This window comes from Neopsephotus bourkii, unplaced genomic scaffold (genome assembly GCF_033783945.1).
Source record: "Neopsephotus bourkii isolate Nb327-2 ecotype Australia unplaced genomic scaffold, CSIRO-AGI_Nbou_v1 NB_318, whole genome shotgun sequence".
NCBI lineage: Eukaryota > Metazoa > Chordata > Aves > Psittaciformes > Psittacidae > Neopsephotus > Neopsephotus bourkii.
This window is the reverse complement of record NW_026900826.1, coordinates 8,419,676-8,446,829: the sequence shown is the minus strand read 5'-3', so window position 1 is coordinate 8,446,829 and position 27,154 is coordinate 8,419,676. Positions and strand designations below refer to the sequence as shown.

Here is a 27,154-nt window from a genome sequence, read left to right as displayed (position 1 = left end):
GCATAATTAAATACATAATGCATAATTATGTCTTGCATTAGAGACAGGAAAGCAGCTTATACCTCTGCTGGGGCAGAAGTTATATCCTGAAGAATCCGACTGCTGCTTTCAGGAGTCTACTCCCTCAGGAAAAATGTGCTTGTTCTGGTCTTTAGTGTGGCTGTTGCAATATTCTTAATCCTGTAATCAATGACCAAGCACAGACCTAACCTTACTGCTGGTCTGAAGATACAGACTTCATAATGTTGCACATATGATCAAGCACAGGTAAAAATCTGCTTCTCAATATCCTGAAAAGCACTTATGGTCAACAAAACCAGAAATTATACATATGGTATCAGGAATGCCGAATGATCTTGGCCACTAAAATGCCAAGTAGGTTTTCACATTTAACTTTTTCAACTCTTCCTGACACTGATTTTCAGAACACACATGGAAAGTAGCTCTGTTATGTCTAGTGATTGGGGCCCTGTACAACTCAGAGAAAGATCGCATCACTCCAACCACTTCAGGCTCTGAAGTCCAAAGCTCAGGATCTGACCAGCATGGTCAGAGTCATGCTGTGACTATAAATCAATAGCATAAAGGTAATTCATAGGTGAAGGACATTCAGTGTTGAGGTGGTACAGTGGGACACATGGCAGGAAATGTGTTACTGACTCACCTTTGCATCCAATCATGTTGCTTCCATTAAAACAAATAGGAGAGAAAAAAGAGGCCTAGAACATTTCACTATATACACATTATTCAGCTAAGGGACCATAGGAAATTTTAGCTTGACTCTTCAGAAATCTGGTTCTAAAAGTAGTACGAGTATATCCATCTTGCTGTACACATGTGCCTTACACTCAAATTTATCTTGATGTTCATGCTGACTGAGGATATGCTATAACCCATGCAAGGCATCTTGCAAGGATTGTTACAAAAACAAGAGCAGAGAAGACTCTTAGTTCAATTCAAACACTTTTTCAGTGGAATCAAGCTCATTGTTACATCCACTGGGCAGCTGAAATGAAGTACAGTAGCCAAGAGCAAAAGGATGCTATCAGGTTCTTGACTGTACAAAATGCTGCATAGTTTGGCAGGCTCGCTGTTTCCATTTCTATCACACCTCCCTCTGTTTTCTCAGTCTTTCATCACTTCAAAGCTGAATGCCAACAGTTACAATGGGAAATTCGGAAGAAGTAAACAAACATGGGAATGCAGAGGCATGGGCTGTGCACACTGTGCAAATCACCGTTTTTGTATGAAACATCAAGTAGGGGCCCTGCCTCCTTCCCCAGGCAAGACAAGGAGCATTTGTAAAGGCAGCAGGTGGAAACTTGGGGTTTGATAACACAACTTTTTCATGTACTATGGAACATGTGGAAGACTTGTTAACGAGATACAATGTGGCTCTGCCTTCAGGAAAGGCCATCAGTGCTGAATAGCACAGTGCTTGGGAGGGGTGGGGGGAGACAGGGGAAAAAAGAATAGGAGATGGCTTAGAAAAATATTATTTCTGGATTCTACACTAAGAAATGCATTAGAAACGCACAGCTTGCAGAGCTGCAGCATGCTAGAGGTGTGTGCATCTATAACTCTCCAGCTTGGGGGACCATGTGAGGGAATTATACAGAAATTGTAAGGACCAGTTTTGAAAAAAGAGAACGGAAACATATCTCCTGTCACATTTACACAGTGTAACTGTAAAGTACAGGTATTTTAACACCATTTGACATTACCAGTTATGAAGAAGGTTGCTTAGATTTCCTAAACTTCAGTAAGACAGTGTTGGGTGGAATAATTGATTGCAATTATGAAAAGCACATTTCCTTGCTCATGAAACCAGTATTTCTCAACAGGAAGATTTTAAAATCTGGAGTTAGTTCTTGCACTGGAAATTGTGCTCTCTTTTTCTATTTCCTGCTGAAAAAAGAAAGCAGATTTCTGTAGCCCAGGGCACTTCTATCCCAATTGTTGTGCATTAGGGCGTTAGGGTGATGCTCTTGCAAAAGAATTATTTTCTTTTTAGTCAACATCTTCATTGTGCTTTTAAGAAAACCCTGTTGACTTAAAAACCAAACCAAACCTCAGCACTGCTTATAATGCAGGTTCCCTTTATCTCCTACCCAACCCCTTTTGCAGAGGTCTACTTAGTAGGCCATTTACCTGTAGTTCCCTTCATAAACCCAGGAAGCAAGAAGAATCATTTTGAGTTAATGATCACCTAAGACTGATACTGCAAACCCTTTAACAGCTGATCAATGATCAATACAAATGGCATCATGGCTGCTCAGCCAGTAATTAAAAAAAACCCCAACCAAGTAGCAGAGGATTCTGTCAGATCCAGTAGATTTCTGAATCTATTCTACAAGAAACTACCAGTTCTCTAGCCTACAGCGCAACATAGCTCAGAAGATACTTTGAATTCTCAAAGAAACAACTGCAGAAATACTTGTGACTTCTTCTGTCCTTTGAAAGGTGTGGTATTGAGCCCTGTAAAGTAATCTTGGTGCTTTGAGAACTGGGCCTTAAGGTTTGGTAGCACTTCTTCCTAGCTACTTCATTCAACATAATCACCTTCATTTTTCTGGATGAAATCTGCTGCTTTTTCACCAGTGTATCTGACCCAGTCTTCACACAAAAACAGCAGAACACAGTACTCTGAGTTGTCAAAGAGAGAAAACAGAACTGGTTATATCTGTGGGCAGTATCTATGTTCACACTGCTTTTTGGCTCTCTCATATGGCCAGCCACAAAAATAAAAGCTAAGTGCCTGAAAATGGCGCTGGAAATCTGCACTAACTGGTTTGAAAGGAAAGGACACAGTAGCTTAGCCACATATGTGTAGTTTGAGAGCACTAAAGACACAAATACCAGCACATGTCAAGGGGTATTACAAGTGGTACTACAGGATTCAGTATCATACATCAATAAATTCCAGAATTTGTGGACACAGCAACAATCTCAGTGATGCTGATGAAAGCTTCTTTCACCACTTCATAATCATTCCAAACACTTTTGGTTATTGCAAATTACAATTGTAGTTATTAAACTACAGTGCCTGCACAGAGAAAAGATCTCTTACGTGTAACTATGTTCTGCCTCTTTACTGCTCTGGCTGGATATAATACTATCATCTTCCTGGTCTTCACAATATTCAGTAAAGCCTCTCCTTGTTAACCTGAAGGGTGGACAGTCTAAGCAACCATAATTTATATGACACACATACACATAAAAGAACTCCACCTGGAGCGTGAAATCACTTTTGTGAGGAGCACTGAGGGCAGTCACTAATGCACAGGCATAGTCTAGGTTTTACAAAACATCGTGCAGTGTTACAAACATTTCATTTTGTCTGCAGTGGACAATAATCTGTCACCTCTGGATATGAAACACAAAGAGGCTTTTAGCCCTGGAGACCAAAACCCCTACGACCCACAAAGGAAGCCATTACAACTGTGTCTGCAGTTTTCTATCTAAGTTTTAATCCCCTCCATGGACACCATGTATGTGGCAAATAGCAAATATTCCTTAGGTGACCAAAATACTGCCAAAGAGTGACAAAGTAGCCCCAAGTTTCTTTCTTTCAAGAAGAGTTTTACTTTTGTAAAAATATCATGCTTGTCACATCTGAAGCAGTTGACAGGACTGATCTTTCACTGAAAAATTTCACCTGAAATTGGAGCAGGCGATGTTTCAGTCTGAAGACCCAGGGAATTTTCTCTTTCATCCTTCCAGCCTTGTCACACCATAGGCATTTATTTTAACAACCATCCTGACATACATTTAAAATACATATTTGCCTCAATCAAAAATCTGGGGATCAAGGCTTCTTATTTAATGCTGGGGAATGACTCATTGTGCCTCAAATGTCTGACCTGGTGAGGCATTACTAAAGATTTGTAACTATTTACACTAAATAAATACACATATCAATTATAAAAGTTGTTTGCTCTGCAAATGCAGGGAGGGGTCTCAGATTTCCAGTAATTCCCCTTCACCCAGTCCTACATGCTCACCAGGTCTTTATTATTACAGGTCTAGGGATTCCACACATCCAAGCCTGATAAAAAGAGGATGGGTTAGTTATGAGACCACAGGGAAGTGGAAGCCAGTGTTTCAGCATGCTTCTCTGCTTGGGGCTAATAATAATTCTAAGGACTTGGTATCAGTTCAATCATGTTTTTAAACAGTATGGCTTTCAGCTAGCTAACACATAGGTGCCAGCATGCTAATGATTCCCCTCCAGAAAGCTCTTCTACAGTCTGCCTTCAACAAAGGCATTAGTTGACAGTGTTTTCTTCTCCTCTGATGCTTTTTCCGTACTACTCGAGAACTCTAGGTCTAGGAAGGGGACATTGTATAGGTATCATTTGGAAGTTGCTTTCCTCTAATGGCTTGCTAGATCTTCAGCCTGATGAACTTAGTTCTAAACACGGTTGTTTTCAAGGGTCTAATTAATTGATTAGTATTTGTCACAGGCTCTGTAGGCAGTATGGCTGGAATCCTGACCTGGATTTTGCTCTCTGGGAAGATCTGCAGTTGCCAGGGCTATAAATAACAGTAGTAAACTTTTAGACAAGGATCTTCCCCTTGGTTATCAATGTGTTCTTATGGAAGGCCAGGATCAACCTGAAATCATCTCTTTTGGTAGCCTCAATGTTTGCACAATGCCTATTTACATTACACCTGGTTCATACCAACACAATGAGCTACTGACTTTCATTATCACTACATTACTAAGCTTGAAAGAATGTAACTGTTAGAAATCAAGGAGGATCCCACAGCACTCCTCTGTTGAGAGCAATAAATCTTCCTCTGCAAAGCACCTGTACTTTCTTAAACCTCAAAACCCAGAGCCAGCCTGAACGGAGATAGGAACAAGGGCATGTGCAACATGAAACCACCACAATAAGGCATTAGCAAACACCTTCACACAGGCCTGTGAACTGGAAGGCTTTCATCATGCCAACTCAGCTTCTTAGCTAGCTTCCACAGAACCTAAAACTCATCTGCCAAAATCGTCTGTAAGGGTTATGTCACCTCCACCCAAACATCATCTCTTTCCCATAATGAGCTTAAAAAATACCAAGAATACCTGAATATTTCAAAGTACTTCTTTAAATGCAATTATTATTTAATGAAAATATAGGTTCTAGACAAATAATTTGTGAGTTATGAATGTGATCAGTTTTGTAATTAGTGTTTCCCCATTAACAAGTGGCCTATGGCTTACTTGGTCCTCAATATATTTAAAAGGTTTGTCTCCTAACAATCTTACATGAAGGCTACCATAACAGTCTGTGACTTGTTCTTACAAATAGCTATTTATCATGAAGCCAGAAAGCATACCTAATTCCTGAGCCCTTCTGCACATGGAGAAAGACACAGTATACGATATCTGACACTGAACTGGGCTGCTGAAGATCTGCACTCCCTTACTTGATTTCATGCTTAGGGACTGCATCACATTAGAGTTCTTTTGATTATTAAGTAGATTGAGTTTACTGGTGTTTGCATAAGCTCCTTGAGGCAGACGCTGTCTACTCAGTGCTTCTACAGTCCTCAAGGAAAGGATTCTCTCCTTTGTAATTGATTCCTCTGCAGGTAACTGCAAAGAAAGTAGCATACGACTAGTGACCTTGCGAAAACAGACCAAGGGGAAGACTCATAGAGTGTATTTCTTCCTCTCACCTGTTTTTTAATGACTTCAAATACCTGAAGGACAGATTCTGTGAAGGACACACATCCTAAGGCTTTCCAATGAATGGAAGAAAGTGTACTCAGTTCTGGTTTTCTAGATTATGCACTAGCTGTGCATATGCACCCCTCCCTTCTACATCAGTCTCTTAACAGATTTTTTTTTAGCTTAATCTCTACATTTTGTATTATCTGGCTTTTTATTTGGGTGAACATCTGCTGTATGCATCCTAAATAAAAGTTGGCTGGATAGATGGAATAGAATTAATTGCATGAGATTATGGGGATGTTGCTGATGCTCCTAGATAATGAGTGAGACTCTCCCAAAAAGGTGACTGTTCCAATATCCCAATTTCTACAGTTTCACAGAATTAATAAATTGATATTGGTTTCTTTCCAGGTTTTGCATTCACCTGACACTTCCAACCTTTTTGCCATACACAGTAACTTAAACAAACAACCTTATCCTACCAAACCCATATTACTCTAGGAGCCAGGACTTTCATTACACTAGTGCTTGGGTCTCACTGAAAACCACCCTGTAATGCATGACCCATTCTCAAACTGAGCAAGCTGGCAGACCTGGTACAATAGGGGGAAACGATCTGTGTTTCAACTGTGCAATTTATTGCTCACCAGTCACAGCAGACTATGATTCTCCCTGTACAGTTTTATTACATTTTTGAAGAAACAGTATGTAGTATGCACTGATATTTCCACTGATTGTTAGTAGAATCTAGACAAAAAAATTGGTATCCTAGAAACAAGCAGATTGTACATTTCCATATCAGAAAGGGGATCTGTGACATATTTACAGCCTGCAAGTGCCTTATCCAACATCTCAATTTATTTCCTGCACAATTGTTTGAGAGATTTTGGTCATGGGAATTCTGCTGTTTGTCATCTCAGGCATGAAGGATATTAAACAAAGTAATCAACTCAATAAGCTCAGAAATACAGGCTGTTTTATCACATCAGAACCACATACTGCTGTTCTTACCTCTCTCAGAAACAACACAAGTTTGTCTGTGAACACTGCAGGTGGAGATAATCCTTTAAAAACTGTTGGACAGAGATCCCATAGGAATGCTTCAGTTTATTGTATTCATTGCTTCCATTTGCTATTCTTTTTTTATTATTTATTTTTTTAATAGAAGATGCTATGAGATTTCATGTGCTTGCTCACTCTTGGCTGTGGTCACAGACACAAACACCGTGGTTAGACTTCAAAAGCCATAAAGTGGCACTGACTTTATTTCCTTTGAATATGTCTGCAAATACATGGGGCATTTTCAGTTTTCTCTGTAAAGGTGAACTCTTGCCATGTCGCTATTCTGAACAAAACACAATTCACCTTACCATAGCTCAACACGCACAGGAAATCAAGTAGGGCAGAGATAACGTACAAGAAGGCCAAGAAGCAACATACTTGAATACCTTATCCACTAAAGTCACAGCAGCAATCGTGAAAACAAGATTACTAGCTTTACAGGCAATTTTGCAGCTGCCTGGCTTGCTATCAACGGACCTGGTGTTCTTGTACTAATAGGAACTACTGTGGAAGGCATAGAATAGCAGAAGCCTACTTGCTAAAAGGAAAAAAAACCCAGTAACTTTCAAAGGTGTGAAAGGGAAATTTAAAGGCCCTTATCTGTACTTATCTATGAGCAGTGCTTTTAGCTCATTTTACTAAGCATTAGCCTTGCTTGAAACAGTGAAAATAAATGACATCCTCTAACTGCATTAAGGCCAAATATTCATAAAATGATTTTATGGATTCTTATTTAACACCCTGTTCTGCAGGGGGTTGGTGTAGCTGCCTTTCCTTGCAAAAACTTGCTGTCACCACATTCACTCGTTTCTGCAGTCCTTGTACCATTACTCTGGAGTCTGCTCATATTAACTAATTATAAGTATTACTGAGTTTTGTAATTACAGCCTTCAGTGTTTCAATTTCTAACCAGAACTGCAGTGTCTGATTCAGTCTTAACTTCCACTGTATGAAACAACTGTGGCTTTGTAGCATACTGCAGGAGACAGTGCCCCATTTGGTTGGGATTAATAACAGCAGGTATGTTTTCCTGGTTATCTCCATTCACCTGAAGGAATTACAACTTTATTCCACAGGTCTTAAGATCTTCCTCCCTGACTTCAGTGACTAGCTTTACTCAGCATTTAAGGAGCACCATAAATGTTATTCCACAATAAATCAACACCAGTAACTAAAATATTTGCTCAAAAGATTTAAAAAAAACCCCAAAACTTTAGCAAAAGCAGTCCTCTAGACTTAGACAGAAACATTAAAAACTGTTGAGAATCAGGGAAATGAGGATGTCCCTCACTAAGTTTGTACTTTGCTGCCGTTACTCAGATACATGATCAAACTACATCAACTACGTTACTTTCTACTCTTCAGCTGAGCCATGGTGACAGTCAGTAGTATCTGGTCTTAGCCTGTAGTACAGACAATAATACAATTGAATTTCAACAACATATATTGGCCAGGCTTGATGTTGACCAAGTCAACAGCTACAGGACAACTTGTTACCTTGGTGCAGCTTAATTGCAGAGCTAAGCCTTACATAGCAACTGGTATGGGAGAGTTATCAATCCCTGAACTCTGTAGAAGCAGGCCTTACATCAGCTCTACTAACAGCAACAAAATAATATTAATAAAAACCAAGACAAGGGACAGTAACAACTAGCACTTGTGTTTAAAGTAGCTTAGATAATGCTTAATCAATAAAGCAATACTCCATATCAAGGGAAAGTTTATGGTCCTAAACTCACCACAGTACTGGGCTGAATTCACTAAACCAACGGCCCATGGAATTGTGCTGACACTGCTCTCTGTGACTGTAGCATTTTATCCTCCAATTGATAATACCACCATCTGCCACATGAGATTCATTCCAAATCACTATAGAAAGGTGCTCTGAAGGGCAGAGGCACAATCCTCTCTCTATAGGCTCCATAGGAGAGAGGAGATTTCAGGCTAGTTTCCAGACAGATACAATTAAGGTTTTCCAAAGAGGGATCTCAGGAGCTTTTACAACATGTGTGTTCCAGTTCTTCAACAATTGTTCAGCAATCCCTCACCAAAATATTCTATTAAATTCAGAATTTTTAAGTAAAATATGTCAAGAACAGTTAGAGTTAGTGGTTTACTGGTGTTTCAGTACTTCCAGCAGAGTCCCTCTACAGCACAGCATGAGCTGCAAGCGTCTATACATTACTTGAAAAGCGAAATGCTTCCATGAGATTTTCATTTGCTTGTTGAAGAAAACGAAGAAATACTAAACATACCTCAAGAAGGTCACATACTTCTTCCTGTCATGTAGAAGAAGGATCCCAATCCCTTCACCAGTTTCTGAATAATACAAGGAAATTTGCATCCAGCTCCTTAAATTATATCTGGATCTGGTTTCCAGCCTGAAAAGAACATTTTATATAGCTTTATTTTGTCTGCCTCTCAAGATCTTTAAGGAATGTTTGTACTACAGTAGAAGCAAAGTGACAGAAATTCCATAGTGCCAACTCATCTTCTATTTGGGAAGGGAGTCTCAAAGCTACCTCTGACATTGTAGGATCATCAAGTCTACCATAACTGACTCCCACCTTCGACTTTACCAGCTACTCAGAAATTCCTGTCTGAACCCCTTCCAGCTGGTTTTCATGTAGCATACAACTTCATTTCCTGCGAAGTACACCACCAAATGCAAGTCCTCTCATTGCTGGTTAGTCAGACAGCTGCATGCATGATCATAAAACAAAAAACCAAACCAAGTGCAAGTGATGGGATAGCTTTTCTGGAGCAGGCAGTTAGAACAAATTATTCCCTCATTCTTCCCTTGTTCCATCAGCCCTGAAACTGTCTCTCTTGTAAATACCTACACCACTTATGTCTTGGTTTTGCATGACATTCTGATGCAGAGTCACTGTGAGTCACATTTCATAAAAATCTAACGCACACAGCAACATAAAGAACATTGCACTGAATTCTTTTGGACAAAATGTTACTAATAATGAACTATTAAAATGAAATGCTTTGCTGCTTCTTGTTTCAACTAGCATTCTGTGATACAGGTTAATGGAACGTGCAATCGAAAAACCACTAAGGTTGAACAGTGTTTCAATATATGCTTAAGTATCCTTCATAGTCTTCTCTCTCCAGCTTCTCAACAAAACACTGTGGGGTCAACACTGCTGGACATAACTTTTGATCCCTAGATATAAATGTGTCTTTATACTTCAAATGATAAAGAAAGGGTCACAAACATGGAAAAAAACCTAAGTATTGCCACTTTAGATCCCTGTCAAGAGATGCAGGTATACAATGACAATTTTCCTTTCAGCAGCATTTCAGACATCCTCCTCAGAGCATTACACATGTTTCTATCTGCTCCATGAGTATGTTTCTTCGCTTCATAATGCTCTTGATGTCTAAATTGTGAGCTACTCTGCATCACAAATTGCTCTCTGAGTTGCTCAATCCTGTTCAGGTTTTCTTAGCATTATTACAACAGCAGTTCAGGAACCAAGATGTCAAAGCATATAGAAGACTTACTTCTAGAGAAGGAAGTTGCTACACCAGCATGACAAACATTTCTTAATGCATTCCTGGACATGAAGCTAATCCATTGCTGAACACTGGTGATACACTAAATACAACATGACTTGAAAAAATCCTGTTTTCAAATGCAAATTCTGCAGATTCTGTAAGACTTTAAAATCTATTGTGACATGTAGCTTTCTGCATCTTCTTCAGGGGAAAGGCAAGAATGAAGAACATTTCAAACTCTGTCCAAGCTACTTCTGCTTTTTAAGCCTTTTTAACTTTTCTGGTGCAGCAGCTGAAAAAAGTCATAATTTCTTCTGGGAACATGTCCTGCTTCATGTTGACACTAGCAGATATAAATAGCTGTGAGCTGTACTGATAGGTATTTTCAGAACGGACAGCCAGGCATAGTGGTATTAATTCATGACAGCAGGAAAGGGAGGCATTAGCCCAAATGAAATACGAGAAATCCTTCATGCAAGAAAGGCTGGACAATGTCTTGTAAGGAAAAGCTAACTCATGCAGCTTCTCCTAGTGAGGTAAGATCAGCAATCCCATCTGGAATCCCAGCTCTCTGACATCACCAGCTCTTTAAATCACGGTGAGCTGAGAGAAAGGAAAATGCTGGCAATGCTTTGATGACATCCCTGAATATGGCTGCTTCTTGCCTTCCCTAGAAGATACAGAAAACAAGACTCATTCCCTTTTAAAAGGAACAATGCTGCCTTCCTACCCATGTTTTGTATTTTTGTTTTCTCCCACGAGAGCTACCACTGCTTGATGCATTACTGAATCAAACACCCAAGTAGAGGCCGAATAGTAGTTAGTATAAAGCCTGAAATGTCAAGAAAAGGCCTTGAGCTTCTTCCTCACATTTCCCCTACTTCCTGTTTTCCTTTAGACTAGCAATGCCTGATTATAACCTTGTACCTCCTAGTCAGAACTTGGGAGCATACAGAAGTAAGAGGTCCTGAAAGGTGAAAGCTAACTGAATGTGGCTGACTTGAGGTTTTATACAGGGTTTCTGAAGAGCTGTTATTTCATAATTACACTCCACTGCTTGTTGCACAGTGATGCCTACATATGCCAGTTCAGGAATCAACATCCCACATTATGGTTGGTGCTGTCTCAGCATCTGTGACCAAGTTTCTGCTCCAAATACTGTTTTTGTTACAAATGAAAGGATCAGGCAGAGGTTTAGTGATAGCAGCATGCGAACACTAGCACTCTCATGCTACTGAAAAACTGTTCTGTAGCTCCATGTGTATCTCAGATGCATGCTCTTTTAACTGCAAAAGCAACAAATGATGCAATAGATTTTCTCTAAGGCCATCCCCAGAAAGCTGGAAAAATTATAGAGCTCTCTCTTCAGTCTGGACTTGTACAGCATTTAACATCATACAAAGGTTCTCTCTAACCCCATTTATGCAAATTAATGCACTGTTAGAGACCTAAAAAAGATGTAGGATACTTTCGATGCAGTCTCCAGGCAGAAAATAGATACAGCATTCATGAAGTTTTCTGCATCTACCCAGCAAACATCACAGAAGGTCACAGAACAGCTGAAAGTTTGTATCAATCAGGCATGAATTTTTCTGTGTACCTGTGACTATGCTCTGCTTCAGCAGTGTCACTGTAAATTAACTCCTCAAAAGATAAATGCAGACAGAGTAAAAAGATCTTCCACCAATACTTTCAAGTGAAATCAGCATCTCATAATATCATCCACCATCTGCCTAAAAAAGGAATCCCCAAACAAGCTGGCTGAGAGCAAAGTAACAAGGGACTATGCCATTTAGACCTTTCAAACATCTTGGAGAACTATTTGACAGAAAAACGTTACAAATGTCATGGCCACTGAGTTTATCTGCTTTTATGTTTGTAACTGCAGTAAAGTGGAATTCCCAGTGAGTTCCTGAAGATTTATGCTCTTCCTGGGCCAGAGCAGGCTAATTGTTTGAATTACTCAACTGAGGTGTCCAGAAAACAATAGCTACTTGGACACTCAAAAAATGGCCAGCAAGCAAGTTTCAACTAACAATATCCAGAGATGCATGATGGTCCAGAGAAAATGGTTCAAAAAAAACCACCCTACCCAGATAGATTTCTAAGATGTATCCATAATGCAAAAGACACCAAAAAAGGTTATTCTGGTGCCATTCACAGAGAATTTTACAGGACTTTGATTAAGGTAAAGCTTAAGTTAGAGTAAAGCTAAAGACTTTAGTCTTTACTCAAGTAACAAGTACTGCTTCCATAGGTTTCCTTTCCCATTATTGTTTACTGTCCACGTATTAGAAAGGTCAATGTCCTTGATGCTGTTTATGCTGGTAAATAAATTCCACATGGTACCTCTCTGATGACCCACACCATATAGGGTAACAATGTCATGTCACGCTTCAGAGATATACAGAAACGATAAAAAATACCAAACACACAAATAAGAGTTAAAAATTGACTGAAGCTGGAAGTCACTCCACATTATACCTCTGGTTACATACTAACCTATTTAGCTATAGCTAGGGTTCCTTTCACAACAGTAAAAGGAAAAAATAACAGCACCCAGTGTCTGGCTGAACTTACAGATCAGTCATGGAAATCAAGGTTTTATTCTATTTTATACCAGTTATATATTATATTCTATTACTCTGCATAGAATATTCTATTCTCTACCACATTCTATGGCAGTGGCCTAGAAAAGCTGTCAATTCTATTCCCTTATGGTCACACAGCTGAACTCAGGGAGCCCTCTCTTACTTCCACATTCAGCCATAACTTGAAAAGATATACCAAAGAGGCCACGGAAAAGATTCACTAGCCAAGGCAGGAAAAAGAAATATCCTAACCACAAACTATTTCTCAGTCCTTTCTGCAGAGCTGACTTACAAATCCCATATTCAAATCCAGACCAAGCCAATTTAGAGGGTAGAGTAACAAATTCACTTGTCTGCCCTTCCCATCTAGGGAGCCAAAAAGAACGGGGAACACCCATCTCCTGAAAATCTCAGCTCAGATCAACCGGGACATCAGCAGGAATAGTAACTGCTTACTTTCAGAACACCTTTAACTTGCCTGTGGCATGACACAGAGCACACTGACTAGTGGTTGTAAACCCACTTGCTTAAGTCCTGAGCAGGGAAATGAATGTGTAAATACCTAGGATTTTTTTGCTTAATCATTCAGCTATGTAGGCAGTGTATCATTCTAAGCAATCCATTTTGGACAGAGAAGAAAGAGAAGACTCAATACTCTTCTTTCCTAAACACATGACTAGAGATATTCCCTCTCAAAAAAAGAATGTTCTTGCCTCAAACTGGAACTAGACATAGTAATTTTTATTTTTTAAATAAATTTGTGTGGTCAAGCTATAGCTCTGAAAGGAAACCAAACCCATATGAAGCTAGGAAAAATGTGAAATGATTTAAGAACGTTTCCAAAGCAAAGGCTAGATCAAAAGAGAGACTCTCCAAGACAGAAAGAGCCTGTGAGGAATCAGTGGTGATCCATGAAGCAGCTCAATTTGGTTCATTATTTATGTATCATAATAATACTTGGCAATTTTAACAAAAGGATGAAATAGCATCTTACAAATTTTGACTAATCAATTTGAAAATATTTAAGGACAACCGAGGCATGTTACAAACTGGGGTTGCTTTGGGGCTTTTCATTTGGGGTTGTGGGTTTTTTTGCATTTTTGGTCTGTTTTTAAGTCAACTTTCCCGAACTAACCAAGAAATTTCTGGAAGGGAGCTGAGGAGATCTGCTTTGCTGGCCCCAGTTTCAGATGGGATGGCATGCCCTCTGCCTTGTTTACATTTCACGAGAAGAAACTGAAGCTGAACCTGATAGGATGAAAGAGTTCATTTATCCTGTTACCTGGCCCTGAAGAAATTACTGTGTCATTACTACCTTAATTTACACATTATCTTAATTTACACATATATCTCAATGTATGATCCAAAATATACCATGAATAACACAAGAGAAAGTATTCCAAGCAAGAAAACCCTAAAAACAACTCAAGTTCTTACAGCCAAAGTATAAAATTGTCTCTGGAATTTGAGGTTTAATTTATGAGTCTATTACCATGCCATGAATTATTGCATACGCCTCCAGAAGGAGAACAGACCTGTTACACCCCTAGTGATAGAAGTATAGCAGATTAGTAATCATTTTAATAGAGACTTGTCATGAATTATGCATGAACAGAAAGAGCTAACCTGACACACCTTACGACAAATCTATTCTGTGATTCACAGATGAACTGTGATGCAACCCCAGCTGCTCTGCTCCCAATTCATACTGACAATCTCAGGTATACTGCACAAAACCAAAGTCCAGTATCTTGTTCCACTGTTACTTTTTCAGTTCACTGTGGTTTGTAATGGAGGCCATGGAACAGCCTCAGGGTCCAAGAACAGGCTCTTACAGATGATGCTCTGTCTACAATAAGCTTTCTAGGATTTACAAGAATTTTGTCTTGTCTATCTCAAGAAATCAACTGTAATAGATACTTGAAAAGAGCAGTACTCTACATAGATGTTAAAACAACTCAATTATCTTATCCTAGGATTTGAAGGACAGGAAGAGTATCAGTCCAGGAAACACCTCAAGGAGGCTAACCAAGCATAAAGAATTGGCAGCAAGGGGACTAATAATTTTCATGCTGTGTAGTTTCATCCAATAGTTTCCACTTAAGTTTCTCTTTCCCAGGAAATCAGAATGCACATACTTTACCTCCTCTATGAGTATCAGCAATTCAAGTTGCTTGCACAATTTCCAAAAGCCTCCCTATTTATCCTTCTCAACTTCCACAATACAGTATTGATGTGGTTTGAATTAGACCTTCCTGATAACATTTAAAGTTCTCTTTGATGCAGAGTATGTCTCGCTGATTGTATTTGAAAGACATAATTTCTCTAAGCAGCATAACTGCATTTTTGATTCATCTGTTTGTTTATTGGAGTTTTGATCTATGCATGGAGCAACTGAACTACTGAACAGAGTAAATAAAAACATATGCCTGTCAGAATTTAAGGCACCCTTGTGCTCAGCAAATGTGCACTGCCTTTCTGCACTTGTTTGATATCTTAATAAATTCTTTAAAAATGGTCTTCTACCTATAAGCTTAATCAAGGCTCTGGAAATAAATATTTGGGAAATCTGGATCTATTTTAGGTCCATCTCTGCCCACATTTTACTTTTCAGATATGTCACAGATGTTAGGTACAACATTCTAGGTTCCTCCTTTTTTCTCAGAGAGAGATCTCTGAAGCTGATGCTGCATAGGTACAGCAGCAAGGTCACCACACCAAGAAGAGACACCACCACCCCTCATACCTTCCTGTAGAGCCATGTCCTTTTAAACAGCCCACTCATTTTCAGGTGGGTGGTTCAATTCCTAGCCAGGCAACAACGCTGCTTAGCTTCGTAATTTCTCTGCTATTCAGTAAGGCCTGACTCAAACTGGTAAGCTTATGCCAGTATTATCCTCACCCTTTTCTTGTGATGCTTATTCTCTGCCATTGATTGGGGAAGTAATCCACACTCTGCACAGGCTGAGGAAAACAGATCCTAAATCGCTTCCCCCTGCTAGCAATTTTTGAAGATGTTGCTTAGCATAGAACAAGATAACCAGTATGTTGTGCACAGCACCAAATGGAGAAGAAAGGACATATCATTTTGTTATCATTTTCTTTCAGTCTGAGGTATGTCAGAACTCAAAAAAAGGGCTTTATTCCTAGAAGGATAAATCAAGTTTGACAGCAGAGCCTGATTCTATGCTGTCCTTCTTCTACATAAACACCAGATACAGGGTTGCATGTAGCCCACTCTGCTAATTCATTCTTGTCTTGCCTGGGATAATACACTGGGAAAGATATTATGAGGCTGAGCCAACACAGCCAACAGTCTGCTGTTATCAGAAGTATGTACTTACAGCTATCATCCAGATCCTCAAACCCCAGCTTAAGGGAAAAGGGGCTGTTCAATTGGCTACTTCCTAAGGAGAATGTGTAAAACAGCAACAAGGATTCAGTTCCCAGCTTTGGGTTTGTTTTTGGTTTGTTTGTTTGTTTGATGGTTTGTTATAATAAGGCACAAGGGAATGCACAGCTTCTCTGAATACAGAGCATGGTATACTGGAAAGTGATGACTGGGACAGGACAGCTTTCAGTTCAGGTCATCACATATTTGCTTTTTAATTAACCATTTGTTAAGAAAGCTATTTTCTACTCTGACTCCACACACCTCCAATCAGTAATAAAATCTTTCACTTGCCTTTAGCAAACTGACCTCAACCTTATATGGAATTTAAACAGCTCACAAAGAATGCAGTAAACCTCTTGCCCCTTCTCTGTTTGAGGCAACTATTCTTGAAGTGCTTAGCAGAATGATGCTACAGATCCTTTAAGAAATGCAGGAATTTGAAGCTCAGACTGCAGCCTGGTTTGTAACTATGAATGGAAAATGCAGTTCTACTGTCTAGGAATTTTTCCAAAAGTGTAATTTTACAGTGGTAAATAAAACATGTTTTGAAATACTAAAAGGACATGATAATTTTATCAGGGGTTCAGTACAATGAAGTCACAGCCCAAGTTTTAGCTGTACAAAGAAGATGATCTTGAACATCACCAGGTTAATCTGTTTCTGGGAAACAGACTGTAGGCTAGATTTCCTACAGAGCCTGACGTAGCACATGGCTCTTGCATGCTGAATCTCACAGCAGCAAAATTGTGAGGCTGTTCACTCCAGGAGCTTCTCCAGGAAACCCCTAACCATGGGGATCCATTTCTGCTAATAGATGGGGTCCTCAGCAGACTACATGTTTAGGGCTCACCTTTGGCAACAGTGGGGGGTTATCAACAAAACAGGCAGTCTAAGTGAAGGAGCTGGCTGCAGGCTGGCTGGGCCCAGCAGAAGGGCTTGGCAGAGGCAAGTACTGTCTGTTGCCAGAGAAGGGGATCCCATTTCACAGGTCTTTAAAATAAGACCCGTGACAGTCCAGCTATGTGAATGCACTCTGAAAATAAGTTAGGGGAGCCAAATTCTACACAGACATTAAAAGAGTTTTGACTACAAAAAGCTCAACCAAACAACTTCCCTGTCCCCGTCCCCATCCCCCATAGAGATAACTTTTGCAACTAAGTGACCTTTCAGAGCTGGATTCATCAGTACATTCATACAGAGAATATAAGAAATCCTGTATTTACCCAGCACAACTTCTGCCTCACCTTCACTGCTAAAAGCAAGGTATGCAGTAAGCAAGCCTGATTTAAAAGAAATGCTGAGTCTTTCCAGAAGGGCATCTCACAGCAGGGCTTCTTTGGAGTGCATGTTCATAACTACAGGTACAAACATTCAAACCTCAGTTGCCAGTTTAAAACTTCTATATCAAAACAGCATAAATCTGGAGGTGAAAAGCCCCAGACATTTGTGTTCTGGAGCAAGAAGTGCACTGCCTTGAGTGACCTTAGCTGTATGTTAAAGGATACCTGTGCTTGATCTGTAGATTGAAAATTTCTAGAAATGAAAGGAGGCATAAAAGTCTTTATAAATATGTGAGAAAAACATCAGCCTAAAGCCTCCCCTTTTCAGCCCTTTCTCACAATTAGTCTTTCAAACTGAAAATCTCCTTTGCACTTGGAGGAGACAAGGAGCCCTCTTTTCACCATCTTGCAGTGCTTGGTACACAGTGTGCCTGGCAGGCCATTTTACTGAGGAAGCAGGATACACTTATTCTGGATATCGCATTCTCTAGAGCCCCAGGTTGTTTTGTAGGTAGCAGAGAAAACTTCACCTCTGTGCAACTGTTTGCCCTCCAGGTAGATACCTGACAGGGAAAGGCTGCTCAAACAGTGGATGGAAGGAATAAAGTCCAGGTTTTCTGGCACTGCAGATCAGTACTTTGTTTCTGCCTGCCTCTAGTTAAACAGGCATAGGCTTTTAGTGCTCTGGCTTATACATAGGGGGCCGCTAATAAAAGAAAGCAAAGTAGAAGCTTGACAGAATTTGATTTTAAGACTCTCACAAAACAAACGCTTTGCAAAGAACAAGACCCAGCATAGAAAGGTACTTAATACTGACTCAGGACTGGCTTTTCTCTTGTCACATTCCAAGGTAAGTGAAAGGACTCTGAGCAAGAGTGGGCAATGCAATCTAGAAAATCCAAACCGTTTGGAGACAGCTCAGTAACAGAGGATGGATAGAAATGCTGTGTGAGTTCTGTGTAATATTACATTTTTATCCTGTCAAATATCCCCCATCCACAGAACCCCAAAGCAGTAGAACAGCTTAAACTAGCACAGCAACAGCAGGCAGAGCTCCACAACCCTACATGACACAAGAAAGTAAGCAAACAAACCAGTAAAAAAGTGCACTATATCTAGGATAGGGATAGTCTTTCTCTTTCAGAAAACTCTGTACACTCTGCCAGAAAGCCACTCCTTTTTTCTTATGCAACTAATTTGTAATAATTAAAGAGACACCTGCTTCAGTAATAGTCTGCCAAATAAATTGAACCATGCCTCCCACAACAAGATCAACACCTGTTAAAAGGGTGGAGAATTCCTGATAGGCACAGCCAGCCTGTTACAACTTGTTATATGCTGGTACAGGGACCATAATGGAAGAGCAGAGTTTGTTTCTGTGAGAGTTTCTGTTGTGGTACAAATCCTGCACTGCTCACTCTGCAGTACACTTATACTGTGGCAGCCCAGGGACAGCATAGGCCACCCCTCCAGTGTAGGCACACCTCCAGCACTGGTGAGAAACTGCCCTGGCCTCCAAGTAAAAGAACAAATCATACAGCAGGAAAGGTAGTCCTTCCCATAGCAGTTCCAAAGACCAGGATTGCTCTGCTGATGCATTGTGTAAGGATTTGTGACAGAAAGAGCAGTAAATATCTCATTTTCCCATGGCAAACTAGGCCCCAGTAAACAGCTCTGCATCTACAGATGATTTCATGTTCTCTTTTCAATCTTACTTTCTGTATTTTGCCAGTTCAGTGTCTGCTGCACTCCTTCCTTAGGGGCCTGTATTTGCTCCACTGTAACACCCAGACAAGAGATGAGCATCCTCCTGTAGGAACCCTGCTGAGCAGTGTGCTGCTGTTTCTTCATGCTCTTTAGCCTGTAAATTACATAAAAAATAAAGGAAGTCATGTATGGGATACCCTGATTAACGGCCTCAGTTCTTCTTGTGCCCTGTTTCTACAATACCAAACCCCCCAGAGATCAGCCTGAGCTTAGAAAAATCTCCAGCCTACACTAATACAGTAAGTCAGCTCTGCCCCAGTAGCCCATAGAAGTATTAACAGCTCCTACCACCCCATATGGAAACCCCAGTGAAGGATTTTGTAAATCAGAAACTCACCCTGATCCTGACACACTGGGGCGATTGGCGCCAGCCCTGCTTAATGGCAGCCATTTTAGGTGCAGGGCCTCCCTGCACTGAGCTGAAAGGACCTTCTCCTGTTTCTTCTGAGAGGCACCCAAAATCCGGGGGTTAGAGAAGAAAACAAGTCTACCAACTGGAAGGGATCTCTCGAGCGCTGGAAGGCACAGGGAAGGCCGGTCTGACAGTGAGAAGCCAGCTTTGGAGCATCGGCACATGCCTGCCCCTCGGCACTGAGCCATAGCACAGCACTGAGGTGAGGGAAGCGTGATGCCCTCCCAGGTGCAGGGTTCAACCTCCCTGTCACCTCCCCGCCGCGCTGAGGGCTGTGGTACGAAGGAGAACCAGCCCGGTCCCCTCACGGAGCTCCCGCCTTTTCCTCCTGTGGTTTCTGTCCTGTCCCCAGCCCTGAAAGGGCAGGAAAAGCCCCAAGCCCAGTCAGGGAGGGATGCGAAACGTGGGAGGAGATTGTGGCCCAGCAAGGACTGGTTTTCACCTCACAAAAGGGGGAACGCACTCTGGGAGAAGTGGTGTCAGATCTGTTTTGACTGCAGCTCAAAAAGATGCTAGAGGAAGGTAACTGCTGCCAGGTCCCCTTCCTCACGCTGGATGTGACTGGGGAGCCCTGGAGACCGGGTGCTGCACGGCTGCAGGCAGCCGTGTCTCACTGCCCTGCCGAGCCCGCTGCAGGCAGCGCTGGGCACAGAGCGCACCTCGGGCTGCCAGTAAACAGCAAGGCATTTGTGTGCCTGCCCACATAGTGGGGCATGCGGCAACATTTACACAGCAGGACCTGCGTGCCAAAACCCACAAAGGGAGGGCAGTGAAAGCGCCATTTTGCTCAGCAACATGCAGGTTGTATTGTACAGTATCAGCCACAAAATCTTTGTAATGTGTATAGATAAAGCAGGCTATTGTGCTGTTGTAAAGATCAGAGCTCAGTGGCACAGGGAGATTATGAAATGGCCCCACAGGCTTTGACTGCGCTCCAGAGACTTTGGCCACAGCGATTTGAGATGTTATCAGCTCTTCCCAAGTGCCCTGCTATCGTGCCTGACTGGCATCCTCCAGGCACAGAAAGCAGAAGAGGAAAGCTATTCCTACACTGCAGCAGCTCCAGCATGGAATCCAGCTTACTTTATCACAAAAATGAAAGTTGATGGGGCAAAGATACCAACCTATGCAAGGGAAGTGCTCAGGCACAGCCTGTTCCTTTCTGACAGCTTGTTCATGAGAGCAGATGTTGGCAGTGGACAGCATCAACGATCATGGCTTATGTGGCTATAGTGAGATGAGCTGGTGCTTGCCTGTCAAAGCCCCAGGTCAGGTAAAATATGCCAGGTCTTGCAAAAAGCAGAGCTCAGAATGCAGCTCACCTTGAATCACCTCTGAAACACCCTCAGGAAAGCAACAGCTGAGATAAGATTCTGAATACCAGACACAGAAATCCCATTATTTGCTCTGTATAAACTTGTGGCTATCAGCCTAGCTTCCTTTCCCTTCGTCTGCTCTGGAGTACCTTACCTGACTGTATCTGCTCCCTGTGAGGTAGAATAAACCTCACTTCCAGGGTCCTGAAGTTTCAGAGAGTTTTGATCATCTGTGGCAGCTCAAAACACTGTATTTAAACCACGTGCTCATATCAGAGTAATGTGATGACCACCTGCTTGGCCAGCTTAGAAAGAACTGTTATGGCTCCTCACAGTTGGTAGAAGTTTTGAAACTGTATGAGGTATTTATCTGGTCACTGTGCAAATCTGAGTAAGGATTTGTCTAATGCCAAGACTAACAAAAAGTAAAGCTCTCCTGTAGTATATTAGGATTACTAAAACCAGCATCTATATAGAAAAGAATTGCTTTCTGGAATCTGCAGAATTATGAATACAAAACCTCCTGCAAACATAGTGTAGGTTTAACACCAAAACACAGAGATTTTTTTTTGCATTACTACATACAGTTTTACAAACAAGTTGTGCTCAAGCATGCCCACACACAACTGACCGACTGAAGAGAGAGAGTGTAACTTACAGCGTGTCAACAAGAAGTTTTTAGTGTATTATGTGAAAATAGCAATACACTCACAGACTTCTCAACTGAGGCAAGCAAATACCTCTAACAGGATAAGGGTTTATCAGCCTTCCATTTTCTCTCTTAGTAGCCTCAAAGAGAGCATCACACAAGGTGTTCAGCATCGATCCGTGCAAACAACAGTCCTGTGCTACATGTACTACTTTTCCATCGCCATCTGAGCATCACTGCTCAGAGCCTCTCTTGCATGGGGAAACAGGTCAGCTTTGGTTTGAACAAAGCATAGGGGTGGATTCAGGGAGGTGCTGAACTGCCGGGAGGATCCCCGGTTGTGTGCAAGACCGAGATCATAGCCAAGGTGCCAGCAGATGGCACTCAAGAATGTGAGCAGCACTCCTGGGCTCAGGAGCTGCAAGCTACAAGGCTCTGTGGTGCACTGTGAAGCTCTTCCACGCAGGCTTTCACAAGTCCAGTTTGTTTCTAGACTGAACCCATGCAAAGTAAGAAATAAATGCTTTAAGTGTTTCACAGCTTTCATCAGGGAACTAATTCCTGCCTCCAGTTGAGGAAATATTTGTACGTGTACTGCATGTGACCAAAGCACTCTATAAAACAGCCTCTTTCTAGATTTAGGTTAGGGCTGAGGTTTCTTGCTGAGTGTTTTTGCTGTTCTTATCCTTTTTTTTTCCTTTTTTAATTTTGTTGCCTCTTCCTTGGGTCCCACCAGTTCAGTTAAGGAAAGGGAGCTTGAACAGTTGTAGGTTAAGAGCTCTTTAAAGGAAAGCTTTTGTCTCTAGCCCACTATTCTTTACAAAGATCACAGCAGGAGGTTACGCCTACTGGTCTTAGGAAATGAGTCAATCTTATTCTAGAGCCTGATCTCAATTAACAACACTAGATAGGCTCTGTCCACTAGAATTTTACTATTGGAGTCAGAAATGCTTGGAGGGAAAAGTCAGGCTCTGCCTGTTTATGTTGTTGAGATTAACCCTCCTCAGTTGTACCGGGTAAACTTCTACTTGCAGGAGTGAGCGACTTCAGTTGTGTGGAGGATAAAGTTATGTCTTAGAAGAGAGGCTTTGAGTAAGGAAGGGAGTCTTGTTACTCTACTCCATAATTCATGAAGTTAACCTCTTGGTTTGCTGACAAGAACTTCCTTTTATGATTTATACCTGGACTCTAGGGAATTAAGAGAGTTTCTTCCCTTCCTTTATACACCATGGCTGGCTTGAACATATCCAACATTCTTACACTCTGGAGTTTTCAGAGTGCCTGAGTCATACTTTTTGCCAGCGTTTCTTTGGTCTAATATGGGCAGGTAAGAAAGAAGTCTGCCAATGCCAAAAGCATTTTCCAGAACTCTCCCTGTAAGGCTTCAGGCTGAATATGAAAGTCTGGGCTAAAGTCCAGCCCACTGAATCCACAGGGTTTCAAAAGCTAAATGGAAGAATTAAACAACATTTCTGCAGTTTCAAGTGTATCCATAACACCATGGGGTCAAATGTGACACGTACCTGAAGCTCTTTGAAAGTGTGAGATGCAATTTCCAGTACAACTACAGTTGTACAGTGGTTAATAACTTGGCATTTAAGTTATGCCTGCTGAAAGCTTGGTATACAAGTGAAATTGATGGTGTTTGTCTTTTGGTCTCAAAAAAATTGGTAATACCATTTCAAAATACTTTTGTGGTTTGTTTTGTGGGATTCTGTTTGTTTAATAACCCACGACAGTAGGGCTCAATCAGGAAGATGACATTTGCACGCTGATCTGTTCCTCCCTGAGAAAGCCGAAGTGAGCTCTCCATACACACACAAGCATGCAGCAGCTCTTGCTTCCAGCCTGCTGTGACATGTGCCTGCACAGAAAACTTTCTTGCCAGTTTCCAGACATTTCACATGCAGCATGTGAATGTCTTAATTATTTGGGTTTAATTACCACAGCTGCAGTTGGGATATATTTGCGGGTGGGTTTTCCTCCAAACCCTGCAGCTATCCTGACTGAGGGAACAGTTGTTCAAAACCAGGGACTGAGCTAATTAACAGAGAATTCAAATGCATAGTGTAGAATGACACATCCGTGATTATGCTTAGGCTAAGAGGTAAGACTGTGGCCTGGCAACACATGTGCAGGGATTCAACTCCAAATCTAGCTTTCTGCTTGCCTTCTGCCCTGGTGTGCTGAGTTTTCTTTTCCCCATCTCAGTTTTTGGCTAGTAGTTGTAGTTAAACCAAATGGATTTAATCGAGGTATTCAAAAAGCTTTTAAGCTTTTCTCTTAACATTTGTTTGTGCAGTACATATGCTTGTGTAATGCATTGTGGCCTGTAATGTACGGTGTCAAGGCCCTTACAGTCAGATTGAGAGTTAAAACAGCCTGTGTCCTGAAGGCCTGACCCCTCTTGAAGACAGTTGATCCCTGCGGAGCCTCTAGAAGCAGTGGAATGCTAACAGCAGTTTTGATTCAGTGTTGTAGAGACACTCAAAAGGAAGTCTGGGGCCTCTGCACTGTTCAGTTAGTTTTGTCTCCACTACTTCTGCAGGCTTGGGCTAATTTTCCTCTTAGGGGCGTGGTTGAAGTGAAGACAGGAGGTAATTTAGGAAGGGGTGGGGAAGTGAAAAAAAAGCCAGGAAAGATGGACTCTCACTTGGCAGATGAAGAGAGGGGAAATATTAGACATTGACACATAGATACAATCTGGCCATCAGAATGGAGCTATAGACAGCAATGTTATGGGACTCAAGTGGAGAATATATCTATACTAAAAATCAGAAGCATAACAGGTTAGGGTTGAAAGTAAGCACCTCATGGGTGTCATGGACTCTGAGGAAAGACCAGAAGAAAGGGGGGATGGCATGAGATAACCAGCACAGAGATATCAACTGGGTCAATTAAGAGGCATGGAGAGTAAAGCTGCAGCAATGGGAAGCAAGCAGAGAGGTCTGGATGCTGCTCTTGAAAGGGCAACCAGCTTTCATAATATGCAATAACCATGATTGTTCCCACTGAAGGAATAAAAGCACCATTCTGGGAAAGAGCATAGAAATTCAGCAAAAGTTTGCTGAAAAAGAACACAAGATTTCGTAAGTCATATTGGCTTCTGTGGAAGAGGAACAATACATACAAATGGGATGCAAGTTCTACACTGGCAGGAAAGCAGACCTGAAAGACAGCTTTTCCCAAATGCAGTTCTCTTGCATAGTCGATAATCACAGGTAGACTATGGATTGATCTTTAAACATTTAGCCAAAGTGTCACTTAAGGCAAATGGTAGCTTGATTGGAACTCATGGTGGAAAGGAAGGGTCCAACACTTGATTCAGAAGCTGACTGTCCCACTGTCCGTGATCTGAGTTTGAAATAAACTCATTTTTTCCTAAGGTAGAAAAAGAAATCCAAATGTTTCAGGATGTTTGCTTCAGACAGAGTTTTGCCCTTTGGTTTGGTTTTGTTTTTTTTTTTTTCATTTCCCTTCTGATCCGAAGTATCTCCAGTTAAAACACCTTAATGACAAGGGGAAAGTCATGATTCTGACCTCACAAGCCATTTCATACCAGGAGGACTTCTCAGACTTCAGCTGAATTCTTTTCAAGTATGCTTGGGTAAATGACTTTGGAATTAGGCCCAGGGTGCCCATGACTTCACACTTCTCTGGGCAAGTGCAGAAGCTGGAGCATCCCTAGAGATCACTCCCACTTTGAAACAATTGCTGTGGTGGAGAAAGAGTTACAGACAACCTGTGTGTTCTTCCCTCTCTGAATGATGAAAGGGTGCCTGTCTACATTAAAACTGATGTTGACTGTGTGCATAATTCAGTGTTTAACAGAAGTAAAACAGCTACCACAAATGGCAACTCACACAATCACCAAAGTGAGAGAATGGCAAACATGCACACATAAGGGAACAGCATCCTTTGACGGAATTCAGTTTCAATGAGAGAGCCAGGAGTTGTACAGCCCTCTGTCTTGCCTTTAGGATACCAATGTGAGTGAGAGGTCTTGGCAGGCAGCTTCTGACGAGAACCAAAAGCATCAGACTGAGCTCACAGCTGCAGTCAGTCCTGGCAGATACAATTTCATAGCCATACTTGGGATTTCTCACTGGGTCGAGGTTCTGGCTGCTCTCTCAAGCTGAATAAGGAAGTGTGAGTGAACACTGTCTTGTACTGCCCTTCTCATGCTGGGAGTATCTGAAATCTCATCCTAGACAATGGCAGGACAAGTCAAAACTGTAGCAAAATACTGGGGTGCAAATTTTCATTCTGAGCACTTTCTTTCTTTTCCTGTCTGAAATTACTTTTTGGAAGGTATTTCTCCATAGTAGTCTGAATGGAAAAGCTGCAAATATCAGAGCAAATTAGATTACATCAGAAGTTAAACAGGGATCTTCAAAACATGCTCTTGTGGAAAACTTCAGGGAAAGCAAGGCTGAAGTCTCCTGTCATTGACCCCATTTATAATTTGCAGTCTCACACTTTCTCTCATTTACTTATTCAATGTTAATTTGCCTTTCAAAGGACAGTGAATGTGTTCCTGTTCATGTAACTAGGCATTAATGACAAATGTTAACTCATGTATTTCTAACATCCCCTTTTGTGAGATTTTTAAAACGTCCCTTAATATGGAAATACTTTTATTCCTTCCGAAGGTTCATCTGGTGTTCCTATGAGAGGGCTTAATCTTGGCTTTCATTTATGGATGCAGTTTAATCCATGTAACGGGTATTTTTATGAAATTGAATAGATATTATACTGAACTACCCACTCAGTCCACATGAAAAGGTGGACATCTGCACAATCTGCTGGGCATGTCAAGATGGAGTGCTAAGAAGCAATCAGAAACCATATTTCTCTGCCAAATACATTCTTTGAATTTAGTTTTCCTCAGCTTTTGGATTGGGAATCCTGCTGCTTAGAACAGCTCCAGCTATCTATCCTTGGGCTTGCTGCAGCTTATATTTTAAAGAACATGGGCAGTAGCTGACAAAGTCAGCTCACTGTAAAGCTAATGCAATATTTAGGAAATACTATTTACTGATAGTAGCAGGTTTCAGTGAAATGGCACTGGCTTGTGCTAACTAGATTACTAAGACAGTAAGTTTATAAACATGACCAAGGGCAGCTATTTGTATATGTGCATATACATATTTATGTGTCTGTGTAAGTACTGATAGTCAAGTACTAAGAATCTACATTAGCAAGCAGAGTGGTATAAAAGTAATACATCTCTAGAGCAAATAATGTGGTACTAAGGACCAGAATTTGTTCTATATACACTTTAGGGAGTTTTATTTCAGATTTTTCTCTAGTTTTTTGTGGACTGAATGCCTGTTTGTGATCTGACTGCATCTTCTGGTTTCATCTAAAAGGCACCCAGTTTGTGTGCTTCAAGGTCACCCAATAACGCAAACAAACCCACAGGAAAAGAGGTTAACAGAGAGATTCACATCAAAACTACAATCCTAATCTAAATTAAAATGCTAGTGAAGATACATG

General features: G+C 41.1%; 1 long non-coding RNA gene across 1 annotated transcript; it reads right to left on the bottom strand.

Moving 5' to 3' along the window:
• Window positions 1–7,341: 7,341 nt before the first annotated feature.
• Window positions 7,342–19,834, bottom strand: LOC133208988 (uncharacterized). Its single transcript, XR_009724552.1, has 2 exons — window positions 19,616–19,834; window positions 7,342–9,117 (listed from the first exon to the last, which is right to left on the bottom strand). It is a non-coding gene; the product is annotated as an uncharacterized LOC133208988 (long non-coding RNA).
• Between the last annotated feature and the right edge of the window lie 7,320 nt (window positions 19,835–27,154).